The sequence below is a fragment of the Callorhinchus milii genome, unplaced genomic scaffold (assembly GCF_018977255.1).
Source record: "Callorhinchus milii isolate IMCB2004 unplaced genomic scaffold, IMCB_Cmil_1.0 Scaffold4, whole genome shotgun sequence".
In the NCBI taxonomy this organism is placed as follows: Eukaryota; Metazoa; Chordata; class Chondrichthyes; order Chimaeriformes; family Callorhinchidae; genus Callorhinchus; species Callorhinchus milii.
In genome coordinates, this window is record NW_024704745.1 from 24,776,446 (window position 1) to 24,785,445 (window position 9,000).

Consider the following 9,000-nt stretch of genomic DNA (forward strand, 5'->3'; position numbering starts at 1 on the left):
CGGTTCCTGACCAGGACCGCTTTCTTCCACCTCCGCCACATTGCCCGCCTCCGACTGTACTTTACCCCAAATGCAACTGAAACCCTCGTGCGTGCGTGCGTTTGTCACCTCCCACTTGGATTATTCCAACGCACTTCTCACCGGTCTCCCCAATTCCATCATTCACAAAATCCTGCTCATTCAAAACTCTACCGCCCGCATACTGACCGGACCTCCTGCTTTTCCCTCGCACCCTCCGCCCCACCATCGGAGGTTGTGCTTTCAGCCACTAAACCCCCAAACTCTGGAACACTCTCCCTCAATCCCTCCGCCTTGCCCCCTCTCTCCCCTCTTCAATCCCACTTGAAATCTTTCCTGTTCGACCGTGCTTACGGCCACCTCCCCCCTCCCCCCAGCTCAGAGTCAGGCTCCACCACTGTTAAGCGCTCTGAGACGCTACCCTGCGTCTCGGAGGGCGCTATATAAGTGCAAGTTGTTGTGTTGTCTGGAATTCCATCCCACGGTCCCTTTGCATTGCTTCCTCCCTTGCCTCCTTCAAGGTCGGTCTCAAGACCTTTCTCTTCAACTGTGCTTTCGGTCTCCCTCCCACCCCTCTGCCTTCCCTCACCCCTACACCACCCCTTCCCCATGCTCGGGCCCCTACACCTGACTGTTCAGCGCTTTGGGACGTCTTCCTGACGTGAAAGGCGCTCTATAAATGTAATTTTGTTGTTGTTGTTATTGTGGAGCACTCATCTGAATGTCTGTTCTCCTCTCGGTTCCTGATTTTTGGAAAAAGTAAAAAAATGCGGCTGAGATTTATCACAGTACATGGAGTGAAACACACATGCATGATTTACTGTCTGCTTGTCTTGTTATGTAACAATAAGCAGCCTAGCTCCACAAGTAATACAGGTGGCAAATAGAGAGTAAGTCAGGTCAGACCCCCACATCAGGTCCCTAACCAAGACCGCTTTCCTCCACCTCTGATCTGTATCTCACCCCCAACACAGCCAAAACCTTCGTGCCACCTCATCAGCTGCCACCTCAAATATTCCTATGCCCTCAAACTGGTCTTCAGGATCCTCTCAATTGTCTACAAATGCCTTCATGCCCTGGCACTTCCCTACCATTCTGACCAGCTTTCTCCCCATTCCACTACTCGCTGCCTCTAGCCTCCTGCTAGTCCCTCGGCCCCTCTGCTCCACCATCGGCAGCTGTGCTTTAAGCCACTATGCCCCAAAGGTTTGGAAATTTCTTCCCCAATCCCTCCGCCTTGCCTCTCTCCCTCTTTTAGATCCTTCCTCTTCGGACGTGCTTATGATCATTTCCTCCCGCTCCCTGGCTCTGCATCAGGCTCTGCCATCGTTAAGTGCTCCAAATCGCTGCCCCTCATGAAGGACACTATTATAAATGCAAGTTGTTGCTGTTGTCTGAATCAGCGGTATGTCATTTATATATAAAACGTGAGAATATTTATTCTACCAAAGACAATAATGGCAATTCCCAGTTTACAAATCCAAAATGGAATAATAACTCCAACTGAGTGCAGGTGGAGATCTGCAGGTCTGGTTGTGAAACATTAAGACACAAAAGGCAGATTGAGAAGTGATCCCCTCCCCACTCACCAGGGGACTGAAGCAGAAAATATCACAGGCTCCTCGATCCATATTGTGTATTTAAATGAGTCATTATGATTAAAGTGGAAACTATATCTTTTGCTAATCTACGACATATATAAAATAATTCAAGAGTCAGTTCTGTAGCCCGGAGCTTTGAAGTAACCACTATTTTAAGCGAGACATTCATAACTGAACTATTCCACGTACTGTATTTCAAATAGTTTAGTCTCATTACATAAATTAAGCTGACCATAAGTTTTACCACACTGCTTTCTGTTCAGGTACAAAGCCCACATAGCTACAATTGTCGTGATTCCTATTGTGATTCCAATGAGATGAAGAATCATCTGTAAAAATCTTTGTGAATCTGCACGAAGATACAGAGTGTAATGAATACCACACAACAGTAATCCAACTGTCAGACCCTGGTTTATAACACGGGATGGTGGATGGGGGAAAGCTGAACCTCTCAATTTAAAACTCAATTGCTCAGAGCATCTTATTGAAGTATAGAAAGTCACAATATAGAAGAAAGCCATTTGGCCCATCGTGTTTCTGCTGGCTTTTAAGAGCAACCATTTCAGTCCCATCTATCTGACTTTTAACTGTACCCCTGTAGTTTTCTCCTTTTAGGTACTTATTTAATTTCCTGGAACCTTAGATCATTGTCACAATATTTTAAAATTGAAAAATAGTCAATCCACTGTGTGCGTGTGAAATTAAGTCATCTTAATTTCTATTGACTGAAATTATTTGGTGATATTTCACAGCGTAAACCAGGCAAGAAAGCCAGATCATTGTATTCCTGGAGTTTTTCCATCATCAATGATCACCATTAATTTGACAAAATTTACGCTTTGTGGATTAAGCAACACAGCAGTGAAATGATTCAAAAAGTGTGCATGTATTTGTGTTTTTAGTAAAAGTTTAAGATAGAGAGCAGGAAGTATCTACTTGGGCATACAATAACATGGTGCCAGTTAGAGGTATCATATTCAAGAATTATTATTTTTGTTATTGGATTATGAACTAATACTCAATGTTCCATTTCTCTCCTGTTCTGCACAAGGTTATTGTCTTTATTTGCTAGTTCCTTGTCTACTTTTGATTACATTTTTATTAAATTTGATTAAATTTAGGGCATGAAGGAGTCCTGTAGCTCAGTGTGGAGTCCTGTAGCTCAGTGGTTAGCGCACTCGCTTTGCAAGTGAGAGACCTGAGTTCAATTCCAGGCAGGGCGAAACCTTGGGCAAGTTTCCTTACTCCACACGCCTAATAATAATCCCTCCAAAAACCAAAAACAATAATAAAATTGGTCATTTTCAATCTACAACTGTTTGTGGGACATTGCTGTGCGCAATTGGCTGCTGCGTTCGCCCACAAATATACAGTCAATTCACTTTACAGTGTGTTCTGTGAAGCGCTTTGGGACGTCCTCCCGATGTGAAAAGGGCTTATCAAATGTAAGAATTATTATTATATTATTATTATTAATTTGTATGCGAGAGTGAGGACATTGAGTTGATCCATTTGAAGACAGGAAGCGAGTGGGGCCTGGTAAGATGGGGTGGGGGTTTCTTGCAGGTGAAGATATGGGTGTCACAGTATTATATTAGCTGAACCTTGTGGAACAAGGCAGAACAGCGAATAGTGCAAAACCATTATGCAGATAAAAAAAAGTATTGCAGATGGATTTCATGTATATAAAAGTAAGAAAATGTACTTTGCAACAAGATAGACACACACACACACACACACACATACATACATACCTACATACATACATACAAACGGGAAGTGGAGAATAACATGAAATCATTGCCAAATATTGTGACAGAAAAATCACGACAGTGTTCCTGCGTTTTGCAGATAAAAACAACATATTTTAGAAAAACAATTTAAAAAGTTAGAAAACAAGAAGCACTTACCTTGTACATTAACAAGATATGAGTTTGTGATGCACAAATTGGGTGCTATCAATGTGCACTTGTATGTTCCTGAATCAGAAAGCTGCACATTCTGTATCTGTAGACTGTAGAGTTCCTGAGGACTTCGTAAGAGCACAAACCTCTGGCTGTTATTCCATTTGTATGTCAGGTTGCGTACCACTTGATATGCAATAATAGTTTCACTTGTACTGTTGGTTATTTTGAACCAGTTCACTTGAGTTACGTTTATCACTGAGGTGTTCCTACACTGAAGAGTTATTGTTTCTCCGACTGAAGTGTTAACAGATTCTCTGTCATCAGCACCTGTGAAGGAAACTGTTTAACCAGAAAATGATTGTGATGTGACGAAAGTTGTTAATATTTGTTCTTTCTAGCTCATAATAGCCAGAGACCTGCTGCCCTGCAATCCCAAAGCGGAGAGAAAGTGGGGTAGATTTGTTTACAGTTTATACCCCCAAGCTCTGCTCCCTCTCTTGATTAAACTGCAACATCCTCATCTCTTAGTCAGTTAACGTATTGCTGGATAGTCTGCAACAGGGAATTTTGCGCATTACACAACATGTTAGTAAGGGCTTTTGTGACCCCAGAAATAGACCAGTAGCTACATAGGCTACATGTCCAGCAAATGTTTTTCTAATTATCGTACACAATCGTTAAATAGAATATGGACAACACATTGACATTAATTCAAAATAGGCTGCTGGAAGGAAGCAGAGGATAGTTGTTAGAGCAGCTAAGTCAAAATGAAGGGAAGTATTAAAATGAAATATTATCTTAATTGAGTTCCAACATTTATGTGTCAGTGTCATTTTCTACAATTCTGCACCTAACGTCAATGTGTTACATCTGATTAACACTGTAATATTGTTTTATGTGCCAGCAGCAAATATACAGTCACCTCATTCTCAATTGTTCCACCCATCAACATAAAAATGTATTATTTCAAGTGATGCACAAATTTCAAGCATGTAAAGTGATTATAACAAAATAATCTTCAAGCCAAAAACAACGACATAAAGTACTGTAAAAGTAGAACTCATGATCCACAGAGCGCTTGATCTGCTACTTGATCTGCTCCTGGAGGTGTCCCAGCTGTAGGGGAACAACCAGTCCCAGACTTTGTGCAACTGGTTTCACACAAAACTGGTCACTGCAGCCATGAGCTGACAAGTAGCATTTCTGAGCATTTCCATGCTGGATCAATGAACCCTGATTTAAGTCAATTTTATAAGTTATCAACTGTGACATCTACACAAACATAATATATCACACTACATTCTGCATTTTATCACCTAAAAAATTGATTAAAAGCCTCAGTTTGTGGAAGGCTTGCAAGAACCTCATCAAAAAAACGATTTTCATTGGTGTGTCGTCCTTTAGCGTATCGGTTAGAGCACTCATCTCGCAAACGAAAAGACCCGGGGCAGGCCGAAATGTTTGGCAAGTTTTCTTACTCCACACGCAGTGGAGTATTTACCTAGCAGTAAGTAGGAACACGATTGTTAATTGATTGGTGGATTGCTTTTCTGAGGTAATAATCCCTTCAAAGAATAAATAAAAAATAATAATAATTTTGTCACTCAATCCACGACTGTTTGTGGGAAGCTGCTGTGCGCCATTAGCTGCCGTGTTTCACCCACAAGGTATACAGTCAGTTCACTTAACAGTAAATTCTGTGAAGCGATTCAAAATGTCTCAACGACGGGATAAGATGCTATATCAAATGCAAGGATTATTATTATTATTTAACAAAGCTACAAACAATTATTTAAAAAAGCCTATTGTAAATTGGTGCTCATTAAAATTGTGTCAAAACTTAAAGAAACAGGTAGCAGCATTAGTTTTTGATAACACTGTCTGTTTAATATCATTAAAAATGTCTCTTAAAATTTCTCATCCAATGAATTTGATTGGAATGTCCAAGAACCCTTAAAGGATCAGCTCTCAGCAGAACCTGAATTGATTTGCTGAGTTTACACTACAGCACATTGATCTGCTTCTGAACACACTGTTCTCGGCAGCCGTGCTCCAGGATGTTTCAATTAGTATCACATTGCTCAACCCCAATTTATCCTGCACCAATTGTGCAGTTCACTGTGAAGAGTCCCATATAAATCTGAACTACAGAATATTTCTAAAGTCCTGTAGCTCAGTGGTTAGAGCACTCGCCTCACAAGCAAAAGACCTGGATTAAATTCATGGCAGGGCGAAACCTTGGGCAAGGTTCCTTACTCCACACGCCTGATAATAATCCCTCAAGAAAAAAACAGCAATAATAATTTGGTCACTTCAATCCACGACTGTGGAAAAAATGCAGTCACTTCACTTTACAGTATATTCTATGAAGCGCTTTGAGACGTCTAGAAGACGTGAAAAGTGCTACATCAAATTCAAGGATTATTATTATTAAAGTCTCATGTTGACGTCTTAGAAATGTTCCATTCGGCAACTAATATAATCCTTCCGAAATTTTGATGGCCAATAACTTTCAATAGTTCACTTGTTCACATTTTTTTAAAACTTCTATCATGTTGAGTAAATCTCATTCATTTTATTAACTTGCTGAAAATCTACAGATATGTTGTGTGCAAAACTCCACTAGTCTGAATGTTCCCCATGTTACACATTCAGCTTTCATTTAATAAACAGTTAAAAATATCTTTAATCCTTGCAAGTATGTTTCGATCAACTGCTACATTAACAAATAACAACATTATACTGAGCATTATCTGTAAATGTACATTTAAAATATTATTTAAAAAATAAACAATTTCCTAATTATTACAATAGAATGTAGAAACAGATGGCAACATTTTGTTAACTTCAGCCCTGAGTTCAGGACAACTTCATGTGGTTCAACTTTTGAACAAAATATTAGAGAATAGCTATTTTGTTAGAATGTTTCTGAGTGAAAAAGATTATTTTGTTCCTGATGCAGTTTTATCCAACATTAAAAATGTACCAATGATCCTTCTGGCAGATTAAACAATTATAATAAATCTTTACATTTGATATAGTGCCTTTTACGTCGGCTGATATTGTATTGAGGTACTGGAGGAGCATTGCATTGCTAAAGGCACCGACTTTCAGATAAGACATTAAACCGAGGCCCCATTTGCCAGTTTGCGACACTAATTGAAAGAGAAGGGAAATCCTGGTATCCTGGATTTTATCCCCCAGATAAAATTGGTCATTCACTTCATGGCTGTTTGTGGGACATTACTGTCTACAAATTGGCTGCTAATTTGCTTCCAAAAATACAATCATTACACTTTGCAGTAAATTATGTGATGGGCTTTGGACATACTCCTAACATGAGTATATTAGGAGTATGTCATTCTAGGAATTGCAAAGAGTATTTTACAATCTGATGGAGTAGGAGAAGAATGTGAATATTCCATAAATTCATTAAGACATTATACAGCAGTAAGATTACAGTCCTGCATGGTTACAAGCACTCGATCAATCACACAGATGTCCAGTACCGTTTGCAGAATGTATGATATTCTTATGTAAAAGATTATTAAAAGAACCGAGGCTCAAGGATGCACAGAATTGTGGAAATTCTTAAATTCAATCTTAATTTGAAAGCTGGTTTTCACTTTTCATCTGTCACACAGGTTGAGGATATTTGCAACATTTACAATAGAAACAACATAGCAGTAAAGTAAGTATTTTTGTTCCATTCTGTAAAGTAGATTTATAGCTATTGACCAGCAAATATTTTAGCCATTGTTGTTAAAGTGAACTGACTGTATACTTTGTGGGTGAAACACGGCAGCTAAATGCACGCAGCAGTTTCCCACAAACAGTCATGGATTGAGTGACCAAATTTTTATTATTATATTTTTATTCTTTTGAAGGGATTATTACCTCGGAAAACCAATCCATCAATCGACTAGCAATCGTTTATTACTGTGAACTAAAAATACTACATTTGTTGGTTGGTTTTCTACCATTCCTAAATATAATTAACTTACAAATTAAGACTAAATTTAGGAATTTTCTTCAATTCTGTACATATTACAATGCATTGAAAATTCTAAAAGGATATTGAACTAATCCAATAAAGAGACCAGTTTATAGATATTCTTTTTCTACTTACCATTTGGCATTGATAAATAATTAACATTATTTTAGAATATCACACAATTAATTAAAGTTTACAGTCTGGCGTACTAATATATATTCAGTATGGCTTGTGTGAAACTTTCACCCACTTTACAGCACAGTTTTGTGAATGAGAATCTGTTCTATAAACACAATAATAAATGGAAATCTAGTTTGTGGACTTTACCTGAAATAACAATTAGAATATGAATGATCGCAGAGTGAAAGAACAGTTTATCAGAGAACAGCATCTTCTTAATAGAGAGAAAAAGCTCACGAAATTACGCCTCATGTCACTTTTACTGGTTCTGATGTTATGATGATGGAGCACGTGAGTTTGATTTCCTGTGTTATACACCTAGTGAAATGGTTAATTTTAGAGATGAAAGATTATGGTGGGAGAGTTAGGAAGTGAGGCTGTCCACATATTGGTTTTCTACTTAGTATTTGGTATTGATAAATAATTGAATTCATATTATTTTAAAATATCACACAATTAATTAAAGTTTACAGTCTGGCCCTGAAATAACAGGTTTCAGAGCCAGAAACCACATTTGAACTGCAGTGGTTGCAAGCACTCGATCAATCACATGGTTTGCAGAATGTATGATATTCTTACGTAAGAGATTATTAAAAGAACTGAGGCTCAAGGATGCACAGAATTGTGGAAAATTCTCAAATCCAATCTTAATTTGAAAGCTGGTTTTCTGCAGTTTTTCTTAAAACAAATTTATGAATTATTCCACAATTCTGTGCAATGCTACATTTTAAGACAAAATGGTTTTACAGGCTAACTCTAGGTGGAATTTTGGGCCTCTGATTGCGTAAAATTTGCAAGAAACTCAGTATAAAAACATTTGCCCATAACACAAGGTCAAAAAATGTTTCTGTACCAAATGTGGAATCTACAGCAAGTTTGAACGTAAATGTCCTTAAAATATCTTCAAGCAAGATTGAAGATATGTTGTACTTTCTGACACTCATTGGGCAAAATTGAAATTAATAGAATATGAGTCGAATCAGCTGTTTAAAAACAATATTGCACTTGTTTGCTGATATTAGAAATAGTGCTGGTTTTATTTAATGTGAGGAAGTCAGGGAGGTGTTGAGTGCCAGTCTTTAGAAATGGATGGAAATAAGTGGTGTTTCAGAACAAATTCAATCTCCTACAAATTTATTATGAAAGGTCTCAAGTTTCATCCCATGTTGCATAAAGTGTTCTCCCAGCATATAAAGATGTGTCCAAATAGTTTTACTTCATGTTTCTGTGCACCTGGGCAACGAACAGAAGAGTTTTCTTCTGATCCAGGACTAAGCAGTGAGGTGGATTTCTTGTTAAA